Below are 11123 nucleotides of genomic sequence, written 5' to 3' on the forward strand. Positions count from 1 at the left end.
CTGAAGGTTCATTTTTGCAGACAGGAGGATGAACCTCTGTGTCTGTTCTTGATTTGCTCACAAGGTACCTAACAATCTGCATTTTTTCTTAGATTCATAAGTATAAAGCAAAAGTCCTTGTAATTCTAATTGATGGCTATGTGGTTGATTTGGGAAATGGTGATTGGGCAGTACAGAGGGGAAAAATAAGTTCAATATTTCAAAAATAATTCTGTCACATACTTTGTATTGCTTCCTGTCTTCTGTCAAAATGTTTCCTAATTAATTAGTTAACTATGATGAAGCAGGATCTGTGTTCACGTGAGTCATTAATTTAATCCTAGTTGGGAAGTTTAGGAAGATTTGTGTGTGAAAGTTTTAATGTCTGCAGAAAGAGCAGTAATAAACCAACTAAAATGAAAAAGGGCTATTTGGGCCATGTGGTCTATCCATTTGTGAAAGGACTTACTTTTTCTCCACCATGGATGTGACCTTGGAGGTGGCATGGCCAATGCTCACCTCATCATTTCTGATGACCCGAGGAGCTTGTGATGTGAACATATCAAGCAGATTCAGAAAAAGCATGATGAGAGGTTCAGCTTTGAATGATGTGCCCTTGGCTTCCCTTCATTTACCTTTGGCCCCATCACAGGGAGTTGGATACGGAACCAGCCATGATTGGCTCTCAGCGGCAACGTGGACCCAGGGGTAGTCCTCAAAGGAAAGGTGAAACTTGAATATGAAAGGTTTTCTGGATGCCACCACCTCCAACTAGTCTTGACTATCAGGTCAGTGGACCCAGGGGTAGTCCTCAAAGGAAAGGTGAAACTTGAATATGAAAGGTTTTCTGGATGCCACCACCTCCAACTACTCTTGACTATCAGGTCAGTGGACCCAGGGGTAGTCCTCAAAGGAAAGGTGAAACTTGAATATGAAAGGTTTTCTGGATGCCACCACCTCCAACTACTCTTGACTATCAGGTCAGGGGACTATCAGGTCTGCTTGTCCTAAAGTGACCTTGAAGCCAATAGGAGCCTCAGAAGGGAACCCTCTGATACAAGAACCAAGTAATTCACCAAATCTCCCTCATGACTCAGCTCAGTGGAAGGTGCTGGGTTGTGTCTGACAATCTAAGAAGGGTTGCCAATTACAAAAACATCTAGATCACATTTCACAAGCCCAAGTTGGCATGGAGGAAATTCTCATATCACAGGAGGTATTGTGGATTGGATTATGCGCCATAACATGCGTTGTAGTCATCCCGGCAGGGCCACCACTGACTCTATTACCTATTAGAAGAGGCACAGAGAAGAGAGAGTGCATCCAGGGAGCCTGGCCTGGGCATCTGGTGGGCTCTGGTCTGGAATCTTGATTTGAGTGCATTACACATGCAGCCACGCTCACCTAATGCACATTAACTGTGGACCTTTCTTAAAGGCCCATCACAAACGTAATATAGAGTTAACATGTGCTTTGAATTAGGAATTATTTCCTGTTGTAAAGGTCAGCCAGTGACAGAAGCTTATGCTGCAGCACTCAGGTCCAGAGTCTGTAACTGGACCTAAGCTCACAGCAATAGCCACCAGCCCTTTGACCACCCTGTGCCTGGGGGCCTGGGCACTGGAGTAAATCGTTCATGTAGTGGCTGCCCACACTCACTGTGGATTACAACCACCTGGATGCGATTGTGGAAGAGAGCCAACAAAATTTAAGGAAGATAGTTGCTCCACGCTCTTCCTCACACCTGCTGGGATTTTATAACTGTATTCCACACAATGCGGTGGAAGCAGCAGGGTGCGTACCTCATCATAGACGAGCACAGAAATCAGGGCTGGTTCGTAGACCTTTTAAGAGAAGTCGTGAGACCTAGAGATTGTCATACAGAGTGAAGTAAGTCAGAGAGAGAAAGACAAATACTGTATAATATTGCTGATACGTGGAATCTAGAAAAATGGTACAAATGAATTTGTTTGCAAAGCAGAAACAGAGACACAGTTGTAGAAAATAAACTTATGGTTACCAAGGGGGGAAGGGGAGTTGGGATGAATTGGGAGGTGGGAGTTGACATATATACACTACTATGTATAAAATAGATAACTAATGAGAACCTACTGTAGAGCACAGGGAACTCTACTCAGTACTCTGTGGTGACCTAAATGGGAAGGGCATCTAAAAAAGATTGGATATATGTATATGTATGTATAACTGACTTGCTTTGCTGTACAGCAGAAACTAACACAACACTGTAAAGCAACTATACTCCAATACAAATTAATTTTAAAAATTGAACTGAAAAAAAAAAGAGAGAGGGGCTTCTCTGGTGGCGCAGTGGTTGAGAGTCCGCCTGCCGATGCAGGGATACGGGTTCGTGCCCCGGTCCGGGAAGATCCCACATGCTGCAGAGAGGCTGGGCCCGTGAGCCATGGCCGCTGTGCCTGCGCGTCCGGAGACTGTGCTCCGCAACGGGAGAGGCCACAGCAGTGAGAGGCCTGCGTACTGCAAAAAAAAAAAAAAAAAAAAGGAGGATGAGAAAGTCCTGCTAAGAGAGCTCATCATGTGCCTAGAGCAATGGACAAAGGGGCTGGAACAAGGCCCTGGACAGAGGGACACAGGGAAATTTCGGGAGGATGCAAGTCCTTTGCTTCCAGCGTAGAATCACTGAAACTCTCCCCTGATGGTGTCTTGGTCTTGGTCATCAGGACCACCTGGAGTTTTCAGTATTGTCCTTAGTGCTCAGGCTGCTATAACAAAATATCACCCACTGGGAGGCTTATACACAACAGAAACATCGCTCACAGTTCTGGAGGTTGCAAGTCCAAGTTCAAGGCTGCAGCATGGTCCACTTTTGGTGAGAGCATTCTTCCTGTTTCGTGGCCAGCACCTAGTCCCTGCTGTTGGCAGAGGTCATGGAGAGGATGTGACCACTGGTTGACACAGGATCTTGACCTGGGCAATCAGAGGCTCCTCACCCAGTCCCCCGTCCTTGGAATATATATTCTACCCACGTTTCCCATTGCTGGAGCTGTTTCCAGGGGCACAGCCTTGAGAGAGTAAGGTGTTGAAACCATCTTCACTGAATAGAAGACTGAACCCTCACCTCCTTTACCATCATCATTAGGAGTTATGACTTCCATATATGAACGCCAGAGGGACACAGACCTTTAGGTCATAGCATGGAGTAAGGAACATTCCACAGTATTTCCAAGTATGAAATGCAAAGGGTGTGCCACAGAGAGTATTGTTTTAATTCCTAACTCCAATTTTAAGAAGTCATGCATTTTTAACTTTGTCGAGAGTAACAGGATTTCGCAGACCTGAAAAATTAACTGTGTTTCAACTTACTACACGTTATTTTTTCTTCCCCCTGTTGACTAAGGTGAAGGAAGGACAGAGGGGCATTTTCCATAAAGAGATAAAAATAGTAGGAACACTTTCATATACAAACACAGCAAACACACAGAAGAATGACACAGAAGATCTGGACAGAAATTACAACTGAAATCTACTGAAGTAGATTATCAGAAAGTAAAAATGTATGTCATTATAGGGCAGTGTATTTCTCCCTGTGTATTTCTGTTTCTGTGTGTACGGTATACGTCTATCACTGGATCTTAACTCATGTTTCAGGACTTTTAAGTCCCAACCCAAACTCTGCACATCCATGTGTCCTTTTATATTCACACTAAAACTAATCTGTTATGTCTGAGAAAATCAGTGGACCCTTTTATACATGGTTGAGGGTCTCAGTGGCTTTGAATGGCTTGGCACAAGTTCCAAAGTGACCCCATCCCTCTTTCCCTCATCATTAGAGGCTCCAGGGCACAAGGACTTTCAGGGAACTGCATGACTCTGGTACCACTCTGAAACATACACAATATATTTTCAACTTCTACCTGCCCAGCCTGGGCATGAATGGGGCACCCCAGGACAAGGCAGGGTGAGCACCTGTCCTGCCCAACTGTGCTAACAGCACAGCCCGGAGTTCCTCTCCTGTTGGAGAGCCCTTCTGTCCTGCCTTCTGCCCTGAGATTGAACACAAGGAAGCAGTCGCCTGCCTGGACTTGGCTCCAGCGCTCTGTGCAGGGAACTGTCAATCAGGATGGGCCACAGTTAGAGGGACAGGGTGCCTGGACCCGATCTCCCCACAGAGGTGCCATTATCATGTCATCTGTAGTAGAGGTGACACTGTCTGCGTGGAGAGTCTGGGGCACCTCCAGTGAGGAGAAAACCTTATCCTCAGTGCTCACCACCGTCACCCACGTCTGGGGATTAGTGACAACTCCTGACAATTACTGAGAAGATCTACATGAGCAGCTGAGCAGAGGGCAGGAAAATTTTCTGTGTTCCCTGTGGGAGAATCCAAGTTTAAAATGAAAGTCATAAATGGGGAGGAGGGGACACTCAAAGTGCACCAGGGGCTCCCTTCGCTATGTTTCCCGTTGGGCATTTTCCTTCATGATCTCACTCTTCCAAACTGCTGCAAAGTTTGTTCACAGTGGTCATCAGCATATGATCTGGAGGCTGATCTCCTCCATGGGTTTAAGTTTCACAACTCTTGCTATTTATTGTCTCAGATCAGTTTAAAATGAAAAATATCCTATTTAAAAAGTGTTTCCAAAAATAAACTTAAAATGGATTAAAGACCTAAATGGAAGGCCAGACAGTATAAAACTCTTAGAGGAAAACACAGGCAGAACACTCCATGACATAAATCACAGCAAGGTCCTTTTTGATCCACCTCCTAGAGAAATGGAAATAAAACCAAAAATAAACAAATGGGACCTAATGAAACTTCAAAGATTTTGCACAGCAAAGGAAACTATAAACAAGACGAAAAGACAACCCTCAGAATGGGAGAAAATATTTGCAAATGAAGCAAATGACAAAGGATTAATCTCCAAAATTTATAAGCAGCTCATGCAGCTCAATATCAAAAAACCATACAACCCAATCCAAAAATGGGCAGAAGACCTAAATAGACCTTTCTCCAAAGAAGATATACAGATTGCCAACAAACACAGGAAAGGATGCTCAACATCACTAATCATTAGAGAAATGCAAATCAAGACCCCAATGAGATATCACCTCACACCAGTCAGAATGGCCATCATCAAAAAAATCTACAAACAATAAATGCTGGAGAGGGTGTGGAGACACGGGAACCCTCTCGCACTGTTAGTGGGAATGTAAATTGATACAGCCACTATGGAGAACGGTACGGAGGTTCCTTAAAAAACTAAAAATAGAACTACCATATGATCCAGCAAACCCACTACTGGGCATATACCCTGAGAAAACCATAATTCAAAAAGAGTCATGTACCACAATGGTCACTGCAGCACTATTTACAATAGCCAGGACATGGAAGCAACCTAAGTGTCCATCGACAGATGAATGGATAAAGAAGATGTGGCACATATATACAATGGAATATTCCTCAGCCATAAAAAGAAACGAAATTGAGTTATTTGTAGCAAGGTGGATGGATCTAGAGTCTGTCATACAGAGTGAAGTAAGTCAGAAAGAGAAAAACAAATACCATATGCTAATGCATATATATGGAATGTAAAAAAAATTGGTTCTGAAGAACTTAGGGGCAGGACAGGAATAAAGACGCAGACCTAGAGAATGGACTTGAGGACACGGGGAGGGGGAAGGGGAAGCTGGGACGAAGTGAGAGAGTGGCATGGACATATACACACTACCAAATGTAAAACAGATCGCTAGCGGGAAGCAGCCGCATAGCACAGGGAGATCAGCTCGATGCTTTGTGACCACCTAGAGGGGTGGGATAGGGAGTGTGGGACGGACACACAAGAGGGAGGGGATATGGGGATATATGTATACGTATAGCTGATTCACTTTGTTATAAAGCAGAAAGTAACACACCATTGTAAAGCAATTATACTCCAATAAAGATGTTAAAAAATTAAAATTAAATAAATAAAAATAAGAACAGTGTTTCCTCCTCAGAATCTGCAGGTTTTCCTCATGTCCATGTCACAGCACTAAGAGACCGTAATTTGCTCTAAGTCAGCCATGAAGTCCTCTTCTTCAGTATCTCACTGGACTACCAGCCTGTCCCTGTGTTTTGGGCAATTAGTGTTGGAAAGAAGCATTTCTGGACATATAGACATGAATTAGGAAAAAGCATTGATTAGTAAATATAGAGAGATAACACTGGAATTTTTGAATTTGAGCATTTCAATTGACAGTTGGAAATTTCAAATGAATATTGGATCTTGGAAACCAGTTTCATTAGCTGGGAAATAGGCCTGATGTCATTTGAAAGACCATGGGGCAGAAAGGGACACAATAAACCATTCCCATTGGCTCCTTCTGCAGTGAATTGATGCACTGGGGGCAGCAGACGGGTCCACATTTCAAGTACCTGGGTTTTTCAAGATAAGCCAAACACATAGGATAGCTACTGCTTCTTTAAAGTGTAAGACAGCCCCTGACTGGGAAAAATGTGAGTGACAATGGTTTTATTGTGTTGAATGATTATTCGTCATGGGGCTCTGTCCCCTCATGTTTAAACACAGGGATACGGTGGACCTACTGTGCGCCATCCCTAGCATTAAGTAATGAAGATACAAATGGAAATACATCCCTGGTTCTGATGTTTGAAACGCTGGTTAGTTGAAAGACGTGATTCATCAAGTCTTTTAGCTGAGCTGGTGAAAGGGTCCAGATCTTGACTGTCCAGTGTGGAAGCCTCCAGTCCCATGTGGCTACTGATCTCCTGCAATGGGCTCATCTGAACTGAGAGGTGCTGTGAGTGTAACATACACACTGGATTTCAAAGATGTATTAAGATGGAGAGAATATAAACTATCTTAAGATCTTTTCAGAATTGATTATGGCTTGAAATGACAATATTTAAGCTATTAAAATCATTTAGAGTTTCTTTTTACTTTCTTTAATGTGCAGCAAGTGACATGTAATTTAATGGGTCATGTTCTATCTCTCCAGGACATTGCTGGTCTAAACTCAGAAATACATCAACCACCCCAGCTGGACCCACCTGTGGCAGAAACTTTGCAGAACCTGAGAGTTTGAATAAGTCAAAGGGGGGTATTCACCATCTTATGCAGACTGTCAAGCCATGATGACTAAAGAAAATGAAGACACTGTCATTTCTCTAGCCTGTGTATAAAAAAATCAAAGCCAGCCCATGGCTCCCACGGCATAGTATACCAAGTGCACACACTTAGCTTGGCATTGAGTTGACCTCAGACAACACTTGCTGAATTAATAAAGGACTACGTTCTACAGACCTTCCTCTCTCAAATCTGCCTTTTGTAGCATTCTGAGATAGAAAAAATAAATTCCATAAGCTGGACCCACCTCAAGTCCACTGGGCTCTCCTCTGGCCTCCACGAGCTACTGACCGCACAGCTCTGGAGTGAGATTCCCCTGCAGGGGCGTTTACTGGAGATGGTCTCTCCTCCCTCCTTATTCACATTCCCACCTCTCCTCCTTAATTCCATCAGATTTTGATTTATTTTTTGAATGAGTGAAATTTTATTGAGGACATAGGGAGTTTACCACAAACAAAAGAGAACAATTTATCCTTCCTTTTATTTTTATTAGTATTGTTCATTTTCTAGGTCTAAGGTGAAGCGTCTCCTACCTAGAGTGCCACCTTGGCAAACTGAAATTTAAGTAACATTCACGTCCCTGTAAATACTCCAACTGACTATAACTGCAGTGTATCCGTCAACCAATTCCCCAGTGCCAAGGCAGCTCTGGACACTAATTTCCTTGTTTTTTTTCACCCCAAACAAAGCTTAACTGTGTGGCCCCAGCCAGTCAGATATTTTCCTTTTTTTACTTCCTTGTTTTTTTACTCTTTCTTCTATAAAACCTCCCTCTCCTTCTGCCCTATTTTGCAGTTCTCTGACCATTTCACTAAGTGTTAAAGTTTACCATCTAAAGTGCTTCAATTATTTTTAACAATATGGATGAAATATTGTTTATCATTCTATATTAGATATGGAATATTATGAATGTTGGTGAAGATTATAATTTTGGACAGAAAAAGATTTTTAACCTGAAATTTTTGTAATCAATATTAATCTTCATGAAATAGATGGAGCTAATTTCCAATACTTTCTGCTCACTTATGTAGAATCTCTTTATGTTGAGATCACGAAATTAATTAAACCTGCTCAGAAATATTTCCTAATATCATACCCAGTGGTTCACAATCACTTCTTCAAAATGGCTTTTTCTTTAAGGTTGGCAAGACTTGTAACAGAGAATAACAACCCTGAATCCACATTGGATCTCTTCCTTTAGCTCTAACCCTCCTGCTCTGTGCCTGTGCTTAGTCCTGCGGGCTCTGCATCTTTGTAACAGAATGTTGCCTAGAGCCTGAAATATACATAAACGCCCTTTCTCACAGCTCTGCTTCCCAGGCTTGACCTTTAAAGGTATAACACTTCTCATTCATACAGAGATAAAAAGTTGCAGAACAGAGAGTAACATTTATCTTGCTGGAGGTTTACAGGAACGTATGACCTGACCTACATGGACAGCTGCAGAGCAAAGGATGGTAACATCCCCTCCCGGGTCTTAGCTGGCACCAGGAAGTTTGCACCAAGCAGCCACACCCCGTCTCCTTTTATTATAAAAGAAGCCTGAATGCCTTTTTTTTTTTTTAAGTTTCCAGTTCTTTTTAAAAAATATTTTATTTATTTATTTACTTGGCGGTGCCGGTCATAGTTGTGGCATGCAGGATCTTCGTTGCAGCATGTGGGATTTTTTTTTTTTTTTTTTAGTTATGGCAATCTGTAGATTGCCTTGGGTAGTATGGTCATGTGACAATACTGATTCTTCCAATCCAAGAACACGGTTTATCTTTCCACCTGTTTGTGTCATCTTCAGTTTCTTTCATGGTGTCTTATAGTTTTCAGAATACAGGTCTTTTACCTTCTTAGGTAGGTTTCCCCTAGCTATTTTATTCTTTTTGATGGGATTCTTCCCTGAAGTTTCAATATGACTTCCACTCTTTTTGTTTCCTTAACTTGGTCCTGTTACTTATCTTAGCTTTTACTGAATGCGCGGAAGAAATAAATGTTGAAGAATCCACCTGATGGTGTGGTGGAGTAAATGATAGGAGTGCAGGACCCCATAGCCCAGAGATGAACATGTTGGCTCTAATAAAAAGCCTAAACAACTGGGTCATTTGTTAAGACCACCATAATGAGAATAATTTTCCCCACAGTCCTGGTCCTGTGCTTATCTTGGTTAATAGTAATTATTTCAATTCTATAGATGTTGGAATTTTGCTACGGTAACAGTTGATGCTCTCAGGCCCTCAGCCTCCTTCTTTTCCTGCCTTCCACTCTGCTAGTCTCATCGCATTTTCTTCTTCCAAGCGGAACAGTTTAGGAGGTACTTTTCATTAGTTGCAGATATTCATTATCCCTTTTATTTCTATGTCCCTCAGATATGGTGATCTCTCTGTAAGCTTTCCTCTAAGGACTCATGGGTGCTTAAATTTTTAAGAACTCTCAAGATACAATACTGTGAGAATCTGGCATCAACAAAGAGGAACTTCAGTGTTTCTGTTTCCAGTAAAATTGTGTGTGGAACCAAGAGAGACCCTGCCTGTCACAGCCCCATGAAAATGCTGCAGAACTATGGCCTGTCCTTAGATGCATCAAAGGGGCACACTCTGTAGAGATGGGAAAGTGCAGGACACAGGAGTGAATGATGTCACAGCAGAAACTGTCACGGCCTTTGGATGGCCTGACGTCAGGACTGAAATGAAATGCCACCAAAAATAATTTTGGGGCTGAAGTAGAGTGGATCCTTTGGACTCAGTGACAAGAAAATGCTGCGGGATTTTTTTTTAAATAAGAATTTTTTTTTTTTTTTTTGCGGTATGCGGGCCTCTCACTGCTGTGGCCTCTCCCGTTGTGGAGCACAGGCTCCGGACGCACAGGCTCAGCGGCCATGGCTCACGGGCCTAGCCGCTCCATGGCATGTGGGATCTTCCCGGACCGGGGCACGAACCCGTGTCCCCTGCATCGGCAGGTGGACTCTCAACCACTGCGCCACCAGGGAAGCCCAAGAATTTTTTAAAATTAATTTTATTGGAGTATAGTTGCTTTACATTGTTGTGTTAGTTTCTGCTGTACTGCAAAGTGAATCAGTTGTACATGTACATATATCGCCTCTTTTCTAGATTTCTTTCCCATTTGGGTCACCACAGAGCACTGAATAGTTGCCAGACAACGATGCTGTACTTCCATCAGTCATTTTCTATTTACTATTTCCTCTTAGATCTCTCTATTTTTTAGTCCTTACTCTGCCACTCTAGCTGTCAATCTTGAGGAAATGACAAGAATGAAACCAAGGGTTGGCCCGGAACTTTGCTCCACTGATAACAATCTTCAGAATTTAGGGTGGCACCTCCTTCTCTGTATTTCTGTTTCTCCACTTCATTCCTTTCTGGTCATTTCCTTCCCCCTCTCAGGCCACAGTGGGGTTAGCATAGCTGCAGAAGCACATTTAGTGGGATGGGAGCGCCCCCCAAGTGCAGGCCCATGAGGGAGGAAGCCGGCAAAGCAGCAGTACTGTTGTGTGTTTCAGTCACCACCAATCCAGGGATGAAAGTGGTACCTAGGGAGGGTATCCTTGCGAATGAACAAATAAGCATTGCATGAAGGTACTGAGGGGATAGAATGGATGGAGATGAGACAGGCAGTGTGGTTATGAGACTGGGATCCTTAACCATGTGAGGAAAAGACTGAGCCAATAATATATATACGTTGAGGTGGGTGTTGTCCAGGTTTTCCACTGTTGCAGGAATATTTGTAAGCATAGAAGAGGGAAAGGCTAGAATGAATCCTAGGGGTTGGTTTTGATTTAGAACATTTGTGAATAACTCATAGATCATTATAAAAGTATACACGTGTATATCTATATGTGTATTTTCACGTGTGTTTGCCCATGTGTATGCAACCTAAATATTAAAAGATCTTTTTGCTGAGAGACCTCAGAATCAATGGTATATTGGTAGCAATCTGCAAAGATAATAGCAGATCTTGGTTTCTAAAAACTGATTTCCATTTGAAGGAATCAGTATTCTTTAGAGGAAACAAAACAATAGCATAAAGATTTACAAGATA

Source organism: Stenella coeruleoalba (assembly GCF_951394435.1).
Source record: "Stenella coeruleoalba genome assembly, chromosome: 20".
Taxonomy (NCBI): domain Eukaryota; kingdom Metazoa; phylum Chordata; class Mammalia; order Artiodactyla; family Delphinidae; genus Stenella; species Stenella coeruleoalba.